This window comes from Lucilia sericata, unplaced genomic scaffold, assembly GCF_015586225.1.
Source record: "Lucilia sericata isolate MDLA Ls3-8-SP2 unplaced genomic scaffold, ASM1558622v1 Contig000918F_arrow, whole genome shotgun sequence".
In the NCBI taxonomy this organism is placed as follows: Eukaryota; Metazoa; Arthropoda; class Insecta; order Diptera; family Calliphoridae; genus Lucilia; species Lucilia sericata.
Window position 1 is genome coordinate 111016 of NW_023994905.1, and position 14160 is coordinate 125175.

The following is a 14160-nucleotide window of genomic DNA, read 5'->3' on the forward strand; positions in this document are numbered from 1 at the left end:
AGTCCACAAATAGCAAGTTTAAAAAAAATAGTCAGCTGTTCAAATGAGTCTACTTTATAAATTTACTTTGCTAGTTACTATTTTTTAAGCATGGTCAGTGTTGCCACAACAAATTTTTTTTCTAACCAAAATTCGAATAAAAAATAACCAAATTAAGAAAAAAGTAAACAAAATTATTTTTATTTGTTTCATGTTTACATTTGGACATTAAAATAACAAATTCATTTTCTGAAGTGGAACTATGTTAAATTTCGTCGCTAAACTGGTAGTATGAAGACAGTTATGAGCGTTAAAGTAATTTTCTGTACGGGATCTTATATGAGACGTATGGTCAATTATGGACCAATTCTCATAAAATCTGACAGTGATATTTTAGTTCCTTTAAAACTTGATTATGTTAAATTTTGTTGCTATATTGCAGTACATTATGATCTTTAAAGTCATTTTCTGAGGAGACTTTTTATGAGGGATAGAGTCAATTATATACCGATACTCATAAACTTTGACAAATACATTTCCAATAAAACTTTTTTATATTGAATTTCATCGCTATAAATGTTTTTTAAGCAATATAGTAATTTTCTGAATAGGGCATAATATGGGGGCTAGGTGAAATCGTTGACCGATATTTCGCATTTTCAATACCAATCAAACTGGGTCAATTAAAAATATTTTGGCAAAATATTTCAGTTTTCTATCTTGTTTCCTTTCGACTCTATCGTGTTTTCAACAATAAATATATGTCTCTTCGCGGATTCGTTAATAAGTGTAATTAATATTTATTTTAAAAAATAACTGAGTTTTTAACGCGTTTTAGCGCAATTCAAAAATACTCCACATATGACTTTTTGGAAAACAATTTTAAATTATAAAATTCTTCGCATTTTATGTACAGATTTGGAGATTTCGTTCGAAATTTGGGTGTAAATTATAATACCATGTAGCGGATGTTAGCATTACATGTTAGCATTACATTCATAGCAATATTTGTAAACGCAATCTATCCAAATTATCCGACAAATTGACCAAAATTTAGAATTTAAGACAGTAAAATAAAAACTAGTATACAACATCATCTAGAAAATGTAAATAAAGAACTAAAAGTCATGGTGAGATAGTAGAAGTTAAATATCATGAGTATCAAATCTTTGCATATATCGCGATTATTGTTCGTCGTACGAGTTTAGATGTTATTACAACTTTTGTATACAATACAATTTAATTTTCCTTAGCTGTGTTACTTAAAAATATCAGTTGATTAACACTTTAAAGATATTGTGATACTATTCTTGCATCAATTAGCGGAAAATACTTTATTAATTCTTATTAAATCATTTATCTTAGAATATCGGCAAATTAGCACAGTATCTTTAAATTTTAAATTTAATTTGGAGGACATAATCTACTAAGTACGTAGACTATTCCCACCAAATTTCATAAAAATCGAAATGCGAAATGAAGCCTACTTCGTTTTTTCATATAAGTATCGCGAGTTCTTTACATAAAAAGTTCTAATAGAAATATTAACGGAAGGACGGACGAGTTCGAATCGACCTAAAAAGTGATTTTAAGTTCATGGATGCACCAAAAGGAGAGAGAGGATTCATTATTCAAGGTATTAGATTGACTAGTGTAAATAAAATAATATTACGGTGTTGTTATGATTTAAATCAACTCATTTAATATGTGGAAAGTTCATAGGTACTTTTGCTAAATCCTAACCAATTAAGATATCGAAAAATAGCTTTGTGTACATAAGTATAACCAGTAGATGTACAAATTGCAGTAATAAAAAAATTTCGAATAGTAAAAAAAAAATTCCACATATTACCAAAATTCAAAACAGGACGATATGTATATTTACATAGTTGATTTAAAACTAGAGATAAAAGAAGTTTTTTTTTAATTTTATTTTTAGAATAAAAGCAAACAGCATTTAGTTCAATTCTTTGCAAAAAATAACCAAAATGAAAAAATAATTCACATATACACATGCAAAATAAAAATAACCAATTTTGGTTAATAATAACCAAAGTGGCAACACTGAGCATGGTACTAAATTTAGTCAAATATTTAGTAATTTGCGACTGCAATTAGCAGTTTTTTGAAACCCTGGTCGGAACTTTGGTAAGAAAAATAAATTGTGAGTGGCAACGCTGAAAGGAGCACACAACCAGTGTTGACAAAAATGGTCAAGCAAAACGCGCGCGAAAAAAATAAAGTTTATTTTAATAAAAATTGCACATCATATTGCTCATTTACTGGCATACTCCAAACTTCTTTTTTTAACTAAGGGCTACAAAACATGCTTCATACTAAAGTCTTTCATATAGATTTATCAAATTTATAATATGTCGATTAATTGAAATAATAAATTAATAATAATTAAAAAAATAAATAATAAATTTTTAGATATAAACGTAAAAACTAAAACTAATGTTTTGACGAATATTAGATAAATAAAAATTAAATTTCAATTTAGATGAGAAACATATTAACCTACACTGTCTGAATCTGGTTTAATTTTTCAAATCCCTCATGATACAACCATTAAAAGGTATAATCAGTACGCAGGACTGTCAATTTTCTTCCTTATTATATCAAACATAAAAGAACTGAAAAGAAAAAACTTCAAAATATCCAAATGAACGGCACTTGCAAGACCGTATTGTCTAAAGAATCAGCAGTATCACTAAAGATTACAGCAAACTCAATTATACCAATTTTTGTATTGATCGGACCTTATCTGATCCTAGTCCTTATGCAAATCCTCCTTAAGCAAACGCCTTTAATTCCATTGTATGAGGATTGGCCAATATTTAGCCCTATCTCCCATATAAAGCATCTTTCGGAAAATCAGTTTTTGAACAATTTTGTATTAAGAAAAAGATCAATAACGTCGTCAATTGCTAACGAATTTTAAAAACAAAGTCGCGCTTTTCTCATGATTAGACATGGGTTTTTAATCAATTAATAAATAGTACGGTTCCTATATAAAATACTTTCAAAAAACATCTCCAAACTTGGACAACGGTGCAAAACTAAAATAAACAAGTAGGAAAGTATAGTCGGTCATGACCGACCATATAATACCCTACACCACCAGTATATATAAAAAATGTTTATTTTTCACAAAGAAACTTTTATGTTAAATTTTACCTTATTTCCAAAGTATTTAAACAAATTAATGAGGCTTTATATAGGAGTATAGGTCAAACATGGGCCGATCCTCATTAAATTTGGGAAAAGGATATATTTTTCAATAATAGTTAATTATGTTGAGTTTCATTGCGATACATATGGTTACAAGTCAATTTAAGACGTTTAAGACATTTTTTGAAGGGGGGTTTGTATGGTGGCTAGATTCAAATAAGGGCCGATCATTACGAAAATCTGCAGTGTCATTTATACTTATATAAAACTTATTTGTGCCAATTTTTAGAGAGATAATAGTATATTTGACGTAATTATGGCATAAAAATCCCAAATCGGGAGGTACGGTTGTATGGGGGCTAGGTGAAATAATGGACCGATTTCAACCATTTTGTTCGTCCTTGTGCCAAAAAACATGCTTGGTCCAAATTTCATCAAATTAGCTTGAAAATTGCGCCCTGTACCTTGCGCACAAGGTTTACATGGACAGCCAGCCGGACAGACGGACGGACGCACATGTCTTAATCGACTCAAAATGTGATTCTGAGTCGATCGGTATACTTAAAGGAGTAGGACCAATATTTTTGTGTGCTACAAACATCAGCACAAACGTATAATACCCTCCCCACTATAGTGGTGTAGGGTGTAAAAATATGTTTGCTGATGAAATGCACACATATCTCTCCAGGTTATTTAAACGTTATATGTATATGTCATTATATAGGCCTCAGCTTCTGCTTTCTAAATCCGAGAAGAAACTTAAAATCGGTTCAGATTCCACTAAGTTATTGACTTATATGTGCTTAAATGTAGGAAAACCGGTTTTTTTACCCGTAACTCAAGATTTTGGGGGTGTTTGGCAAATTTCAGAAACATATTCTTGTTCTACTCAGATCCACCTTTCAGAAAAATAGTATCACTTCCCAGGTATTTATTTTTGTCGCATAGTATAGTATTTAAGGCATATTCGAGTTTTTTAGATCATATTTTATTCTTAATTTTTTTTTTATTTAAATAAAAATGACGAAAAAAATTCTCAATAAATATATTAAAAAAATTCATGAAAAACACGTAAATTCATATTTACTGTATATCATATCACATACATACTATGTATGTAGTTTACATGAACTCAATATAAGGTATTTTGAAGTATAATTGTTAAATTAAGCAGATAGAAATAACTAATATCAATCGAAATTGATAAAAATGTCTCGATAGTTAAACTAATGAATAAAAAATTAGTAGAAATATCATCTAATGTTTATTATCTATAACAAATAGTTTTGACGATTTGACGAAAAATAGAAGCTAGTGTCATTCTCTCTTTATTTCTTAAATTCTCTAAATAATTAAATTAAATAATTTTTGAAACAGTTTAAAAACATTAAAATACTAACATTTTGTTACATCCGAATCATTTGGATTTAAATTGCAATCAAAAGTAGGACTAATAACGAATTCAGTATTTAGCAGAAGCTACTCTGCCAGCAATTTTGTAGTCGACTACGAGAAAAATTCACTTCTAGTTTACTTTTACAGGCTGACTATAATAAGTTAACTATAATGTAATGCAGAGCTGTCCCGAAATTTGGTATTTGGCAACGTAAACAACCGATTTTTAGAGCGGGTTTTTGAGATGGTAATCAAATGCCAATTAATAATCAGATTAGTTAATCTAAAAATAAATTTAATCTTATGTTAATCCCCTTTGATGTTTTTGAGTACAAGATTAAACTTCGCAGTGTTGCCATACAAAACAACAGAAAATGTCACTGTTATCAAAACAATGCATATTTTATAAAAAAGTAGAAGACAATTGTAAATTTAATATGAAAACTTAAATTAAAACAAACAAGTTAGAGTGCTATATTCGGCTGAGCCGAATCTTAAATACCCTCCACCAGCAACTTTTGTATTAATACATTTCTAATTAATAAGTTTTCTCATGTCTTAAATATAAAAATCCCAAGATTTAAACAGCTTAAATCTACTACAATTCCAAGATTTATTGAACATTAGAAACACCACTTTCATTTAAATTTTTATAGCGCCCTAAGATATGCTTTAGCGATATCTCGTATTTGCATGTATGCATGTGTGTGAAAGATTTAAGGATTTTAAAAATACATACATATATATAATTTTGTTCTACACAAATTGATAATGCATATAGTTAAATACGGTTAAAGCGCTTTTAGGGGCAGGACCTAGTATGAGAGATATGACCAAATATAGACCGATCGTGAACAATTTTTGAAATAGCATTAAGTGCTTTTTGCATTACAAAATATTATTTATGAACAAAAATAGTATTTATTTATATCATTATTTGGTAATGAGTTATGTGCCTTTAAGTGTTTTTCTGAAAGGGACCTTGTATGGGAGCTATGATCAATTATGGATCGATAGGAAAACAATTTCACAGTAATATTTCTCTGTATATGAGCAATATTTCTGCCAAACTTTATATGGATATCTTAATTTAGTAATGAGTTATGTGCGTTTAAGTGATTTTCGGGAGGGGACCTTGTATGGGAGCTATGACCAGTTATGGACCGATCGAAAAAAAAATTATCTGTAATATTTCTGTGCATATGAGTAATATTTGTACCATATGGGTATCTTAATTAAGTAATGAGTTATGCGCGTTTAAGTGATTTTCGGGAGAGGACCTTGTATGGGAGCTATGACCAATTATGGACCGATCGAAAAAAATTTTCGCAGTAATATTTCTGTGCATATGAGTAATACTTGTGCCAAATTTTATATTGATATCTTAATTTAGTAATGAGTTATGCGCGTTTAAGTGATTTTCGGGAGGGGACCTTGTATGGGAGCTATGACCAATTATGGACCGATCGGAAAAAAATTTCACAGTAATATTTCTGTGCATATGAGTAATACTTGTACCAAACCTTATATGGATATCTTAATTTAGTAATGTGTTATGCGCGTTTAAGTGATTTTCGAGAGGGGACCTTGTATGGGAGCTATGACCAATTATGGACCGATCGGAAAAAAATTTCACAGTAATATTTCTATGCATATGGGCAATACTTATACCAAATTTTATATGGATATCTGAATTTACTAATGAGTTATGCGCGTTTAAGTGATTTTCGGGAGGGGACCTTGTATGGGAGCTATGATTAATTATGGACCGATCGGAAAAAAATTTCACAACAAAATTTCTGTGCATATGAGTAATATTTGTACCAAAGTTTATATGGATATCTTAATTTAGTTATGAGTTAAGCGCGTTTAAGTGATTTTCGGGAGGGGACCTTGTATGGGAGCTATGACCAATTATGGACCGATCGGAAAAAAATTTCACAGTAATATTTCTTTGCATATGGGCAATACTTATACCAAATTTTATTTGGATATCTTAATTTAGTAATGAGTTATGCGCGTTTGAGTGATTTTCGGGAGGGGACCTTGTATGGGAGCTATGACCAATTATGGACCGATCGGAAAAAACTTTCACAGTAATATTTCTATGCATATGGGCAATACTTATACCAAATTTTATTTGGATATCTTAATTTAGTAATGAGTTATGCGCGTTTAAGTGATTTTCGGGAGGGGACCTTGTATGGGAGCTATGATCAATTATGGACCGATCGGAAAAAAATTTCACAACAATATTTCTGTGCATATGACTAATATTTGTACCAAATTTTATATGGATATCTTAATTTAGTTATGAGTTAAGCGAGTTTAAGTGATTTTCGGGAGGGGACCTTGTATGGGAGCTATGACCAATTATGGACCGATCGGAAAAAACTTTCACAGTAATATTTCTATGCATATGGGCAATACTTATACCAAATTTTATTTGGATATCTTAATTTAGTAATGAGTTATGCACGTTTAAGTGATTTTCGGGAGGGGACCTTGTATGGGAGCTATGTCCAATTATGGACCGATCCATAAAATTTTTCCTCTGAAAGAATTCTATTGACATAAGATTTTAATTTGTAAAATTTTGTGAAGATATCGACATTGTGGCAGAAGTTATTAACAAAAAACCCATTTTCCGGGAATATGTACTTTTGTATGGGAGGTATATGAAATTGTGGACCGATTCTGGCAATTTTCAGCAGGGATCAAGATCTTGTGCAGAAACGAATGTATGGTGATTTTCATGGAATTATCTTGCATAGTTTTCGAGAAAATTACATCAGAATGTGTAAAAAATGGTTATTTTTTTCCGAGGTTGTTTTAAATTTTGATTCATAACTTTTCCCGGTGTGAACCGATTTTGCCCATTTGCAATACCAAACAACTTAGGAAAACGAAGAACATTTTGGGTGAATTTAGTTAAGCTCTATTGCTTCGTTTTATCGTGAGCGTGTTTTACACAGACAGACGGACAGACGGACATAGCTAAATCGACTCAGAATTTGATAAGGACCCAGAATATATATACTTTGTTGGGTCTCAGATGAATATTTCTTGGTGTTACACACGGAATGACAAAGTTATATATACCCTCTATCACCACTGATGGTGGTGGAGGGTATAAAAAATGTATTTTGAAGTGTCCATAATTTATACTAATAAATAAATAGAACATGTTAATGTTTATATTTATTTAAATTTATTATTAATTTTTTTGCATCAGCTGTTTACACTTTTGCATTTCGTGCTTAAGATTAAACCACCTCCATTGGGCGCTTAATCTTGCAAACAAAATTAACTAATTGAGTACTCCAAAACATCTTTCGAGGATTAATTTTAATTTAATCGCTAATCTTTCACCTAAAAATTGGCCCTTAAAGACTAACTACAAGCTAACTATCATGTAATGACTAAGTGCTCCAAAATTATCTGGAGAGAATTTTATTTCAACATGTTTTCTCATGTTTCTGCATTATTATGAATTTTATTGGTTAACTTTAGTAGACTGACTATAAATGAACTACAATATAATGAAGAAATGTTCCAAAATTTGGTATTTGTTAACGTAAGCAACCGACTTTTAAAGACTAGCTACAAGCTAACTATCATATAATGCAGAATTACCCCAAAATTATCTGGAGAGCATTTTGTATCGACATGTTTTCTCATGTTTCTTTATTATTTGGAATTTTGTTTTACATTTTTGTAATTTTATTGTATACATTGTGAAATTAGAGTCAGTAAATTGGAAAAATAAATTATAAAAGGTTAAATATTTCAAAACTCGGTCCCTAAATTAGATTTGGATCAATGAGAATCATGGATACCGGTATTATTAATAGTTCCCCTGCGGAAAACTGATGTCTATTAATTTTAACAAACTACTATCACGACTTGAAAAAGCAGATCATATTACATAAACATTCAAAATCTTAAAAAGGTGTCTTTTTCCACAGTATTTTCAACTACTTAGTGGATCCAACGAACTTGAGCCATAAATAGCTTCAAGAATAAGCAGTGGAACTAATTTCCATTCAGATTTCTCTGTTTTTAACATGTTTTGCATAATTATCAAAAAAAAATTTTTTAAAGAATATTTTATTAAATCGAAGTGTAATTTGGATAACTAATAGTTAAATAAATTTTAAATATATTTACCCCCATTTTCACCACCTACAGTTATCGTTTAACCGGTAGTTATTCTTCCAGTTAAGACAATTTTTGTATGAGAACTGTCAAAATATCTTGAAGTTAAAAAATAACTAGACATGGTGAAAATGGGGGTTAGTGTCTCATTTTATAAAACGAAACGACAAACGTTCAAAAAATTTAAATTTTCAAAAATATCCCAGTATTTTTCATACAAATTTTTCACGTTAACGAAAGTTTCGTTTTATAAAATGATGGGGTTAATTAATATAAATAAATTTTACATATATTTTATTAAAATGTAATTAATTAATACAGTAGGTAACACAAAAGAAAACTATTAGTTGACTTATCTGCAACTAACTTTAAGTTAGTTAATAAACAGTTAACTTTAAGCTAATCTTTTTGTAACTAACTTTAAGTTAGTTGAAAAGTCACGCAGAGTCGGACAATTGACTACTGCGTAGGACATCGCCATGTTAAAATAGTCAGTTGGCTCCATTAAAAATAATCCAATGATCAACCATAACTAGTTGATGAAAAAGTCTGCTTTTAATGCATTTAAAGTTAGTTGAGTTGCTGGCAGGATAATTACTTTCAACATTTACAGGAAATAAAAATGTAAAATTTGGTGTGGAGACATACAGAAAGAAACAGGGATTTTGCAAATTCATTCTAACAAAACAAATTTTATTTATTTTATATAATGGTGTTTCGTATGTGTGCTGATGCTAATAATGTCAACTTCAAATTTTATAAAACGGTTGAAAGCCTTTCTGTGTGATCGGTCGGCTGGCTGTCCATGTATACCTTATAAGCAAGGGACTGGTCAAAGCAATTTGATCTATAGTCAGAACAAAGATTAGGGTATAGGGTAGCACAGACAATATAATAGTCTGTACTCCAGACTAAAGTCCAAACTATGGACAAGACTATTCGACTATAGAATATATCATATTCCTGATTATAGACTAAACTATAGTCCAGACTATAGTATAGACTATAGTCCAGAGTATAGACTAGACTAGTATAGACTAGTCCAAACTATCCACTAGACTATAGTTTAAACTATCGACAAGACTCTTGTTCAGACAATAACCTATACTATAGTACAGTTTAGAGACTAGACACTAGTCCATTATTGGCAGGATGATAGTGTTAGTCCAGACATATGCGTGATATAGATATACATTTATCCTGTATAAGATATATAAAATTTATATTATATTATAAATAAAAACTTTTACAAAAGCAGAACCTTTATAACTAATAGTATACGCACAATTGTGACGAACGACCAATTTCGCCCAACACAACGAATTGCTTGACAATGATTCGTTGCGTATATTCGTCGATTGGAACACAATAAATCCTTCCGTATGGCGAATTGCTTTAAAATTTCTTATTTTTTCTCAATTTTCGCGGCACTTCCCGTAATATAAAATCACAACAAATAATATTTTCAACACATTTTTAAACAAACTACACGAAATTAATAAAAATTTATGAATTTTCAAATCTGTTTTTGTTTACATACTGATTGGTGTGACCATATATCTAAAACAATAAATGTTTTATTTGAAAAATTTCTCAATATTTTTTTATTTTCATATTAAAAGAAAATTATATTAATAAAAAATCGTGTTAACTTAATTTTTATACTATAAACATAAAAGAAGCCACTACTTAAAACAAAAAATAACTTAATTTACAAAAAAGTTCTTAAACCAAAATATGAAATAGAAATAAATCTATCGCACAGTTCGAATTTCGTCATAAGCATTGATTGTGCGTATTTTCATATAGTTTAGTGTGTTATATATCTGACGACGAAAATTCGTTCCGAAAAATTCGCCGTTCGTCCCAATTGTGCGTATAGCATAATCGTTGTGTCGTTTCTACAATTTAGGAGCAGAAGTTAGCAATCGATCGTTTAACTATATTATTTATATATTTCTGGCAATTTATATATGTGCAGATTTCAATGCATTACTTATGTACATATCGTCACCTAAAACGCAAACGGCCCTATCTAACATTTTTAAAATTTTACAGGAGAACCAAAAAACGATTTAAATTGAAAAGTTTGTCTCTATCAAGGCGATTTATTTGTAGTAAATGAGCAAATTGTTAATAGTGAAACCTATCATTTGTTGTCATAGTTGACAATGGCGTATATAAAAATGGATAAATTGGACTTTTTACCAGGATAGGTAAAAATATCGCTCGCGATCGCTATTTTATTTATATCGCTCGTTTTAAAATTCAAAATCGCGAGTTTTATTTTTCAACACGCGAGCACAATTTTAATTAGAATTTTATGTGTTTTGCATTCGCTTCGTAAGCGATATTTACATGTCTACCTTTTTATTTAAATGTGTATGTTTTTTATCTGTAGTTATGTATGTACATATGTATATTGATGGACATGCAAGAGATCTTTAAAATTTTTTTTATTTATTACTGCCGGTTTATCTAAATGCGAAAGAACATTTTCTTTCTTACAAATATATTGAAAACAACAAATAAATTTAAAATTTTGTTTTTGTTTTCAATATATTTATAAGAAAGAAAGTGTTGTTTCGATATTGTGAAACAGGCAGTTAGATTATTGATTGTGAATCATGTATATATGTATATATATGTATGTATGTATGTATGTATGTATGTATGTAATGTATGTATGTATGTATGTATGTATGTATGTATGTATGTATGTATGTATGTATGTATGTATGTATGTATGTATGTATGTATGTATGTATGTATGTATGATGTATGTATGTATGTATGTATGTATGTATGTATGTATGTCTGTATGTATGTATGTATGTATGTATGTATGTATGTATGTATGTATGTATGTATGTATGTATGTAGTATGTATGTATGTATGTATGTATGTATGTATGTATGTATGTCTGTATGTATGTATGTATGTATGTATGTATGTAGGTATGTATGTATGTATGTATGTATGTATGTATGTATGTATGTATGTATGTATGTAGTATGTATGTATGTATGTATGTATGTATGTATGTATGTATGTATGTATGTATGTATGTATGTATGTATGTATGTATGTATGTATGTATGTATGTATGTATGTATGTATGTATGTATGTATGTATGTATGTATGTATGTATGTATGTATGTATGTATGTATGTATGTATGTATGTATGTATGTATGTATGTATGTATGTATGTATGTATGTATGTATGTATGTATGTATGTATGTATGTATGTAGTATGTATGTATGTATGTATGTATGTATGTATGTATGTATGTATGTATGTACGAAGTGTCTACTACTTTGCAGCAAATAATGTACGTACATATGTATTTGCGTACATAATTTTAATGGGAAACTTATTTGGTTATGTCATATTTATATATAAATTGATTATGCCTTATAAATTTAAATTTATTCCATTTACAAAATTATAAAACTCGCGATTAACTCGTTTTGACTCGAATCGCGATTCGCGAGCGGGTTCTATTTTACGCTCTTTAAATTTTCAACTCTTATCGCGAGTTTAAAAATTAAACTCGCGAGTCGAATAGATTTATTCGCCGGAAAATAAATTATTTAAATCGCTCGAATTAAACTCGCTCGCGATCGAATTGAATTCGATCGCTATCTGTACCCTGCTTTTTACCTTTAATATTTAAATGTTTTTGTAGATAGGGCCTTTTGTTTTCTGTCAATAAAATCGATAATTATGGTCGGAGGAGTCCAATTTTTGGTGTGGACATTTGTTTTGATGCAATACATTAGAATCACCAATAAAATCGATTGCGTTTCAGGTGACGATATGTATGTATATTATAGTTTATGTACAATTTTAAATTACACATTTGTCATAAATATCTTCATGAAAATCTAAATATTCTTTTATTATTGTGGCAACGCTACATATAATAATTAAGAGAAAAGGAAACTTCAAAAAACCTTATTAAAAAAAAAAAAAATTTATTGGCACTACCTTCTTTATTTTTATTACAGTTTCGTCACCCCAACTTTGGCTATTGGTTTCGGCACCGCAACTTCGGTTGTTGGTTAAGATACTGCGACTTCTTGAACCAGAAATCCAGACTGCCAGAGAAGATTTCGTGTTCCTGAGAATCCCGACTTATTATCAACGCTGTTAATAATTTCTTTTTAACCGAATTTATTGTATCGAATAAGAAATATAAATAAAACATTGTTATTTAATCCCCAATAAGGGTAAAACAATTGTGTTTCCTTCTACTTGAGGTTTGTGGACCGGTAAGTCGACTTTAGACAGCCTGAACTCAGCCGACGATAAAACCACGTTACAAATGAGTATACTTATACAGAAATATACATAAACTAAGTGAGAATTATAACATACTAGCTATACTCAGTGTGCTTTGCTAGCCTAAAAGCAATATAAATAAAAAAACACTTTACGATTTTGAAGATTCTAACTATAATAGTTTTCCAGATATACATTTTTAACATATTGGGGATGCTACGCAAATTATTGCAAGTTCGCCAATTTTTGCAAACGTTAATTTAGATTTTAATGTAACCTATGAAAAATTTGAATAGTATAATATTTTCCCAGATGGGAGATGCCTAGGTCCTATTGAAAGTCCACCCATTTTTCTCTAAATGTTCACATGAATGTCAAAGTTTTTCATGTCAAATTTTTGTATTTAATTCATATGGGAGGTTCCAATTTACTAGTCCGCCAATTTATTACCAAAATGTTCACATTGATGTCAAAGTATTTTTGCTCTAATAGTTTCCCAGACATTTAATTGTATTTAATTCATATGGGAGGTTCAAACTCCCTCTAATAAAGGTCCGCCCAATTTTTCTCAACATGTTCAAATAAATGTTAAATTTCTTCGTGGAAAATTTGAAGATTTTAGGTTATTAGTTTCCCGGACGAACGACAATGCCAAATTCAGGATTTTGCAAAATTTAAGGATTTTAGCTCTAATAGTTTCTCAGATATACGAATTTATCTTTTAATTCATATGCGGCGTTCCAAGACTCCTGATGAAAGTTCGCCCTTTTCCCCCAAAATATTAAATTAAAGTTCTTCGTGCAAAATTTTAAGATGCTACATATGCTACATTTGTATATTTTATTCATATGGGAGGAGCAATTGGTAGTCCGCCAATTTATTACCAGTTCCCTTCAGTAAAATTTCCTATACCATCTCAAATTAACGTAAAGTGTGGTTGAAAATGACTAGTACCATTAAGGTGGAAGTACACAACACGCGTTGTACGCGGAAACGTGTTATAGGCTTTTGTCAAAAATAGTCTTAAACAAGTTAGAGTGCTATATTCGGCTGAGCCGAATCTTAAATACCCTCCACCAGCAACTTTTGTATTAATACATTTCTAATTAATAAGTTTTCTCATGTCTTAAATATAAAAATCCCAAGATTTAAACAGCTTAAATC